Source organism: Drosophila pseudoobscura, chromosome 4 (assembly GCF_009870125.1).
Source record: "Drosophila pseudoobscura strain MV-25-SWS-2005 chromosome 4, UCI_Dpse_MV25, whole genome shotgun sequence".
In the NCBI taxonomy this organism is placed as follows: domain Eukaryota; kingdom Metazoa; phylum Arthropoda; class Insecta; order Diptera; family Drosophilidae; genus Drosophila; species Drosophila pseudoobscura.
This window is the reverse complement of record NC_046681.1, coordinates 3,328,448-3,337,796: the sequence shown is the minus strand read 5'-3', so window position 1 is coordinate 3,337,796 and position 9,349 is coordinate 3,328,448. Positions and strand designations below refer to the sequence as shown.

Sequence of the window (9,349 nt, the reverse complement as noted above, 5' to 3'; positions counted from 1 at the left end):
AGCAGCCAGCAAGTGGTGGCAGACATGCAGATTTTTGACATACTTGTTTGCATTTTGCTGCCGTGGCGGCTGCTGCTCCTCCGCTGCTGCTGCTGCTGCAACATCAGCAACATGTCGCAGTCGCTGGCCGGCAGCAGCCTCAAGCTGTGGCGGACGGGGTAGAGGGTCGCACAAGGAAGAAGAAGATCCGTGATGGCCGAAGCTTGGATACCCTTGCCGAAGACAGCAAAGCATCTATCCATCGAGCTATCCCCCAAATGCGCAATTATCAAGAGAAATTTTTATATAAGATGGGCGAATATCTCTCTTTGTTCTCCAAAAGTGTGACAGAAAACGGCCCATGTTGATCAGAGTCGCGAAACTTACGTTGCCCCAGATAGGGTGTTGCTGTCCTCTGAAATGTGCTACGTCATTTCTGTTGAAGCGGTTTTTGCAATGGAGGCACTGAGAGAAATCGTTGCGAACTTGCAAGGACCACAAAGACCCTACCGACAGTTGTCTTTCCTCGCCTCTACGAAAGGCATAGTCCTCGGACCTTTTTACTTCATCCTTTAAAAGATTCCCATGTGATTCTCCTCGCTCTTCCATATACTTCGCTCAGTGTTTGGAGGATGCACGACCAGTGACATGCCACGCCCCACAACATTCCCACTATTGCAGACATGACATTGCGTTTGGTGCTCGTCATCATCATTATCATCATCGTCATCATCATCCTCATCCCCATCCTCGTTCTCATCATCATCCTCGCTGGCGTCTCTGACTCTGAATCCGAATCTGGACAGACGCTTAGTCCCGAGTGTTGGGTCCCCGCCTGGGTATCGTTTGTCAGCTTAGGCATGTCGCCGGCGCCGTCGCCGTCGCCGTTGCCGTTGCCGTCCCTGTTGCCCGTTGCCCGTGTCGTTCCCCCAGCGGGAGCGAGATGTTTAACATACCCGTAGAAAATTGTTTTTCAACTGCAGCGTCAGGATTTATGCGGTCCACGTCCAGTGGGGGTCGGGTCCACTCTCTGCTCCTCGCGTTGGCCATTTAGTGGCTGCCAGTCACGCTATGATTTGACCCACTTTTCGGGGAGACACTTTCCGGGCCGGGGGCCGGGCACCGACACATAAGCCGACACATAATGAGCCCGATGCTAAGCTGAAAAGTGACTACAGTCCACAGTCCTCTCCAGATCCGGAATGGGAGTCTGCACCTGCAGCTGCGATTCACGATGTGATTCTCGATCCACATTGGCACCTGTGGCGGCGGCGGTAACCGAGGGAGACCTTTTGTCCTGTCAGCCGACAATAAGCTTGCGATTCCCCTCTGCCTGCGTCTCGGAACCAACAAACATCCAAAATACAGCTTGGGCCAAAGTCACAGCAGGCCGTCGGATCGGACAAATTGTTGGGTAGTCTGTTGGGTAGTGCTGGGATGCACCCAACTGGAGGGGGGACCAGAGAAAGAAATGCAAAATTATGACAACTGCATTTGCAGTAAGCCAGCCTCGGACTCGGACTCGGACTCGGACTCAGACTCGGCAACAGTGGCAGCCTGGCGGGAGGTCTCCAGTCCGAGTCCCCGGCTCGACTCCCAGTTCTGAGCTCTGAGTTCCGAGCTCCGAGCTCCGAGCTCCAGTTGCAGTTGCAAGTGTCAAAGTTAACTCGAAATTATTGTTGGCTAAACTTTTGTGGCGCTTAGGTCTGCTGCCTCCTGGCTGCTGCTCCTGGCCCCTGCTCGTGACCCTCTGCTTCTACTCTGCACAGAATTTATTGTCTGTGGTGTTGGCCAATTGCAGTTTTTGTCTTGTGTCCCTGGCCCGGGCTTAATCAACTGCAATTGCTGCAGTTTTGCGGTGGTGCTGTCCTCAACAGTTTTGAATTTTCATTCAACTGGCGGGACAAATCTTTTATTCTCTCCGCTCCGTCCTCTTCCGCAATTTCAGGCCTGACTGCAGAAGCATTACAAAGTTTTGATTGTTGCTGCGACACGAACAAGAGAATGTTCTTAGTCCCCCCCCTCCCCCCATCACCTTCCCCCTTCCCCAGGATCCATTTAGTGGCTGCTGGCGAGGCAAGTTTTTATGGCTTTTGGTCTGGATAAATCTGTCACTGGACAGATCTGACCCTTGCAACCGAGGGCTTTGCTAAATCCAAGTCCATCTACCAGAAATCTGTCTTTGTGCCCTAGCAACGTACAGTTCAATCATTATATTCGTAATCATATTTTGATACGGATGCTGGGGTACCCTTGAAAAGGCAATCTTCCACTTAACCCAACGGTTGACCTCAATTAAACCGTATCTAATCCGATTTCCACACACAAACACAAACACAAAAACAAATACAGTCCACATCCCCTCCCAGGCACTCACTTTGTTTTAACCTAATCACCTTGGCAATCACCTTCGATGCTGTGCCCTTCGTCCCCTGCTTTTCTACCTGAGAGGGAAACATTCCAATTCCAATTTTCTATTTCAGAATCGTGACCTTTCATAAAGACAGCGTGACACTTTCAGCGGGCTGACAGGCACGCCCCTTTCGGGAGAATACGTACCAGTACATGGATGTGTGTATTTTTCAATTTTCGAGCTGTCAGCCCTGCTGAGAGGCAATCAGTGTCTGGGCTACGCCTAGGAATCCGACGCACATGCGGGAGGATCATCCGTGACACGGCTTTGTGGTTTCGTGAGCAGCAGCTGGAGGTCTTCTTCAAAGGTTTCCGTTGCTCTTTTAATGGAAATGGATTGGGATATCTCGTTCGGGGGAATCTCTTAACTCTTCCTTTAAGCACCCGTCCAGCCCAGCCCAGCCCGAAACCATTAAACAGAATGCAAAACTCTTTCAAGACGGCACATACGATAAACTCGCATAACATGCGCATAAAAATGCACAAAGTTGCAGGTCCACCGCCAGGACCGGGTCCAGGCCCAGCTCGCACTCAACTCAAACTTTGATAATAATGACGCTGCATAAATTGCATTTTAATGTCAACAAAGAGACAAATATTATAATATCCCCCTGGAGGCAATGGAGACGGGCCGTGAGTGCATCTCAGACCAGACCCGAAAGACCTCCGGTGCCGCGGCAGCCCCAGCCCCAGCCCCAGCCCCAGCCCCAGCCCCAGCCCCAGCTCCCAGCTCCCATCTCCGAGCCGAGCCGAGCCGAGCCCCCGCTCCAACCAGATGTCAAAGTGCGAACGCAAACGTGGAGAATTATTTGCGGTTGGCGAAAGATATTTCCTGTGGCTGGGACAACTTTCCATGCCGCATGCCACATGCAACTTGCCGCAATCTAATGGAAATTTATGTTGAAAGCATGCCTATCCAGCTGCTCTCCTCCCAGCCACCGCCTGCCCGTGCCCCTCCTCTGCATCTGACTAACAGTTGACTGTTGACTGGTTAGCGGACGGCACAGACAACGGCTGCAACAGCAACAGCCACAATTTGTAGGCATTTTCATATTGAACTGACCAAAAAGACAACCTCAGGAATTGCACTGTGCAACCGGCCACGCGGCTGGACTCGGAACTAAGCTAAAAACTGTGTCTTCTCTATTTGAGTATCACACTTTGTCCAGTTGGTAAAGCATCACGGTGCCCGTACTTACGATACGAGCATTCAACCTGTATTTCCTTTGAGGACAGGCTCTTCTGTCGATGCCGATTTTGCTGCTCAGTGTAAATTTCGATACGAGTCTCGGAGGCCGGCGGAAGAAGAGGGGAAATGTAATTTCGCAATTATTTGCTGGCCATGGCCATAACTCACAGACTTGTCAACAGGGGAGGGCTGGGAGGCAGGGAGGCAGGGAGCCCGGGGATGGGAGCGTGGGTGCCGTCACCAGACCTAACCCCGCTGACCCCGCCTTCTCCGCTCGGGCTGGCTGTCTCCCTTGTGGCCAGTGGATTTTTGCGGCCTGCACGTTTCCAATGCCTGAACTTTGACACACATTCTCCGCTTCTCCTCGGACTCCTCTGGCTTTGGCTCTGGCTCCGACTCTTACTCCTACTCTGAGTCCCGCCCAGCTCTTTGTGCAGCGCCCATTTAATTGATAATCGCAGACCAGAGACGGAGAGAAATATGCTCCACGTTGGAGCCTGTGCCTTTGGGGCGTGTGCCGTGAAAGTTTTCCTAGCTTTCGGTGGGAAGCAGGAACAGGGGAATAAGTCTGCCCTGCCTTGGATCTTGGTTTTGGGAAAGGAAAGGGTTTTGCCCATCGGGTGCATGGCATATGGAAGTGGTCTTACTACCTGTGTTCCCCTCCATTTTGTTTCTTTTTCCTCCCATGGCTCTCATGGCTATCTCATGACCCGGAGACCGTCTCCTGACACGATCAGCCTGTTCAGATAAGGATTATAAATCATTTCCACAGTATTTTCCACACAAACAAACACACACCAGACAATAAATCAAAGGGAGAAAACTGTCATTTGGCGCCAGCAACCACCGTAAAGACAATTTTTTGAGATATTCTCACATGTAAGCAGCTCCGAACAGATGATTAATGTAAACGCTACGCGTTTATGATAAACATTCAAAAAGTAATTTGCATAATTATGCGACAGGGCCCTTTGTCTTGGGGAGAATCAGGCAGCACAGGAGTTCGGGCTGGCTGCCGCTACCTTTTTACAATAATGCGCGTTGGCAGCTCCAGCTCCAGCAACGGCTCCAGCAAGGGCTCCAGCAAGGGCTCCAGCCCCCCCGAGTACTTGTAAATTGTCGATAAGCGCATCGATAGCTGCCCTGCACCTGACCATAAATCACGGTCTTTCTTTCGAAGCGCTCTTATCAGGAGCTGCCCTACATGCGCCCTACATGCGATAAGCGAAACGCACACAAAGAGGTAATCGCTGACCCGAAATCTCCTCGAATTGCTTCATTACAGGCCACAGTCCACCTCCTTTCCAGAGAACTTTTTGCCATCCACTCGTAAAAAGATAGCGAGCGGGTCGCTGGGACGAGGGACGCAGGGACGCAGGGACGCAAGGACGGAGAAAAGGTGCTGGCTGACTGCCTTTTTAATTGATTGCTCTCGGCCTCATCCAATGTCTTGCATTATTATCACAACAGGGCAATCTCGCTTTGGAATACAACAAGGGAACAACAGCAAACACGATAAATAACAGCTCGCAGCGGGTACCAGAGAGGCCGACTCGCGACCCTTTCTAGGGTCTGGTTCTGGGTAGGGGTATGGGCATCTTCTTGCTGCTTCGGTCCACACTACGTGCCCGGGCTGCCCAAGGTTTGGGCCATAAAGGCTGCCATAATGAACCCTTTCTCCCCTCGCCAGCCCGTCTCTGGACCGTCTCTGGATCGGGTGCGATAAACATCAAGCATCGTTAGTCTTTCACTCCGTCTTTGAGACCAGTCTCGAGCTCCAACTCAAGCCCCATCTCCATTTCCATCTGGGTTCTTGTTTTGATTGCCAGTCTTGCCTCTCTCTGTCTCAAGAGAGAAAGAGAAAGAGAGAGGGGCAGATCGGGGTGGATTCTCTGTGGGATAACGAGCTTGTACTTGGGCTATCGATTAAGCGATTCCAATCGCCTGGATCCGACCATTTTCACTTATCCACCGGCTCCAGCAGGAAGCGCGTTATTAAGTGTTTTATAATTTGCTCTACCAGACTCCTTCTGGTTGCTCCAAAAAGTTCATCAACTTAATTTTGTTTACAAATTACAGACACTTGGGGCATGGAAGGAAAGGAGGAAGAGATAAAACTGTCTTCTGCCTGCGGCTTAGTCAGCTGTCAGCACTTGATAGTTGGCTGAAGGCCCTGCCCCTGCCCCGCCCCTACCCAGAAACCAGATCGAGCCACACCCAGGGATGGAGCCACCAACATATGTGTCGTCATTCCCTTTCGTCGCTGGCATTATTTTGACAGTTCATTTGTCACATCTCTTGATTTGACGGAGCTGCGGTCGCGGTCGCGGTCTGGTCGGATCTGGTCTGGTTCTGGTTCTGGTGTTGGTGCAGAATAGGAGCAGGGTAGCATCCAACAGAACAATAAGCCCTTATCGCCCCTACCGCTCTTGCCAGATGTGTGAAAATCGCCAGTCACGTCACCATTTTTCTGCCACTTGAATGCAGGAAAAAGGCGTGTCGCGGCCCTTGATCACAAAGGAAATCTTAATTGAAGTTTAACAACAGTTCACGTCTTCATATGCCCCTGTGAAGGGACTTTTCCGTAAACGCATTTAATGCATTCCCCAAAATCGCAGCCACACTGCCAGTCCCTCTCATCCAATGACAATAGCTCATAAAAATTCTAATCAGCCAGAGGCTGGCTCGAACAGAGACCCGGTTAAATGGAAATTTATTGCCCCAACTGGTATTTGTTTACCCCGTCCTTTGTGCGTGCCCTGCCTCATAATCGATGACCCCATCGGTATCCACAGCGGTCTTGTTAGCAAAATCACCTGCAGTGCAGACGACCAACGGGCCAAGCGGGCCAAGCGGGCCAAGCGAAGGAATTAATAATTCTGGCTGGAGCCAGGCCAATGGCTTTGGTTTGGCTCCACACTTCATACTTTCGGATCGGCTGGGAGCTGGGCTGCCTGCAGTGCAATATGTCCGGCAGATTGTGAATGATGTATTCTGCTTACTTCGGGGCTTTTTCAGCTTATTGAAATACGGCAGAGAAGCTGGCCACAGTGTAAGTACTTGATGGAACGCTTTGGATGTGGAAAAAGATTTAAAGTAAACTGTGGCTAGTGGTAGCTAAGTATGACGCGACCCGAGTCAATGATTCAGAATCATTCGTTATAGTTATAGTTTGTATTCCTATGAATACATTCTACGAGAGAACACTTACTTTTAATTGAAACATCAATTCAGACTCAAATTTGAACAATAATCGTTAACTCTGTAATCCCTTTTTTAAGAATTTCCCAGCCATATCCATTGTTAGCTTTTGAAATCAAATCGAACTACATCGTTCGTTTTATGAGCCAAACAGCCCCAAACAGGCACAACACTCGATTTGGGTTCTGCCCCGAAAGAGCATGGAAAATTATGTAAATTTGTGCAGCCAGTGGGCCGGCAATGAGAAAACTGTAAACATGTCGCATAAATTTAATTAATTACAATTTCTTTATCCAATCGACCCAATTTCGTTGGGAGAGACATAGTCCGAGACCCCACTCCCCCAGGGGGGAACGATTGGTAAACGTTTTATGGCCGCACAGCAGCCGCCTACAGATCATCGGAGATTAGGACGAGGAGCTGTAGGACGGTCGACGGTGGACTGTGGACGGGGAGCGGGAGGGGTTACATGGCCAAGGGCCGAAATCACTTGATCACAGGTTCGAGACGTTGTCATCCAATCAAATGCTCTTCGATTGGCTTTCCACATCAGGCTGGGGCCATTTCTTATTCAAATTTGATTTAGTTTTCCATACCACTTGCAGGGGAGTTCATACCTGAATCTGAATCTGAATCTGAATGGCTCGAGCGGGACTGACCGCCTTTGGCAGCTCATTAAGAAAGTTGTTCCGCATTCATTTTTTATCGTCGTTGTTTATCGTGCCGCTTGATTATCTCCCTCTTATTTTTGTAGGCACTTTTCTCTCTTCATTTTGTCGCGCTTTTTATTGTCAGGCGTTTATTCTACCTAAATGTTTTGATAAGTTCCCCCAAAGTCTGCCGGCTCCGTCCCTCGGCCCTTCTGGGCAGGGGGACAATTTATGTGGCATCGTTTGTCATTTGGTTTATGGCTTGTTTAGGTGAGATGAGATGCGATATGGGGGCTTTATAGTTTCGGGATACTCCATATGATAGATTAGCCGCAGAACAATACATACGTACGTATAGCTGGGATCAAGGGTGTTCGGGTATCGTCTGTTGCACCCATATGCACATGTCCAAGTCCCATCAATACTGATTCCGTATCTTATCTACGGTGCGCATCTCTTTCTACTTTCAGCTTTCTCTTCTCTGATGCAAGCTTATCAAGGTTTACTTAATCTAATCTTTGAATTTGCAACGGACTATGTTCTGATCGAACTATCTGGATTGATCGTTACACGAATGCACCAGCTAGATATAAAAATAGGAATCGGAAATTGATCAATGCTCTCTTACATCGAATTGATTATTATTATAATCAGTATTTTATTATTAGCCAACAAATTATGAAAATGTTGTGTTAAAGAGACCCCTTGAAGTACATGGCTATGATTATCTTTGGCACTATTTGGAAGCTTAAAGAGAGGTAAACCAATGCTTATAGAGTCCACACTTCTCGCAGCAAATAAACTTTTCCAACCGAATCGAATAAATGGTTTTGTAAATCACGTCGCTACTTGAAGACACAATTCTTCCGCCGCCACACTCATCATATAATCATCGGGCATATAAACTATAATTTTTTTATGGCCAACATACCCAACCCCCTTGAGCTATAATTTAATCATGAATGCGCCATAAAGGTCTGTAAATTCTTTATTTTTACACATTTTTTATGGACGAATTACGTAAATTTTCATAAAAGAAAAGAATCGAAAGGAAAGTCACCGGAAAAGAGTCAGGCAAAGGAGATGAGAGCAAGGGCCGTGGCCGAGGCCGAGTCCCAAGGAAAATATTTTATTAACACTTCGTTCCAATGAAGATCAATATTTTTTGTAAACGTGAGACTTGCGGAGCGCCGGCTCCCTCCAGCTTCCTCTGAACGGGTTGCGGTGGTTGCTGGGGAGGATTATTGTGGCCCCGGGGTGGGGGCGGAGGCTGGCTGGTGTATTTCAACAGCGTCAAGGGGGAAATTAATTTCCATTTTCTGCCTCCGTACTTGTGGGATCCGATCCGTGCGGCTCTTACACGAGTGCTTTAATTGTGCCATAAACCCGTCAGCGGGCTGCACCGAAACTATTCTGGCGTTGTTTATTTTAATTTATATTTGTTGAAGTTTTTATTTATTTTTGTAGCTTTTTTGTTGCCCAAATCATAAACCGGGAGCGAATTCTAAGAGAGAGAATGAGTCAGTTTATAAACCCATGAATCACTCGGCAAGCGGAAACTTGTGGGCTCTCATTCTCCGCTCTCGCTCTCGCTCTCTCTCCCTCTCTCTTGGGGCAATCTGGAGTTTCTTCTTTCATTTCTGGCAGGGATGGCCAGCTATTAGCTCCATTGCCTCCCTGGCTGTGATGTGCGCCATTTCTCAGGGTCCCCGAACACTCCCCACCGATCCCCACCGCGGGCCCAGGCCCTCAGACTCCGCCTAGGTAATTACCGGTCATTAATAATATGCAGATGCGTCTCCTGCGTCCGGGTCTCCTCCTCATCAACTCGAATTTCACTTTGCCATTTCTTTACTCACAATTTTTCGGTTATGTTCTGTTTATGTTTTTATGTTTTTATGGGCATCGGCCTCTCAGA

At 48.9% G+C, this 9,349-nt stretch overlaps 1 long non-coding RNA gene across 1 annotated transcript; it reads left to right on the top strand.

The window, feature by feature from the left end:
• The first annotated feature begins 4,328 nt into the window (after positions 1–4,328).
• On the top strand, positions 4,329–6,429 carry LOC117184184 (uncharacterized). Its single transcript, XR_004469426.1, has 3 exons — positions 4,329–4,459; positions 4,546–4,823; positions 4,889–6,429. It is a non-coding gene; the product is annotated as an uncharacterized lncRNA (long non-coding RNA).
• The last annotated feature ends 2,920 nt before the right edge of the window (positions 6,430–9,349 follow it).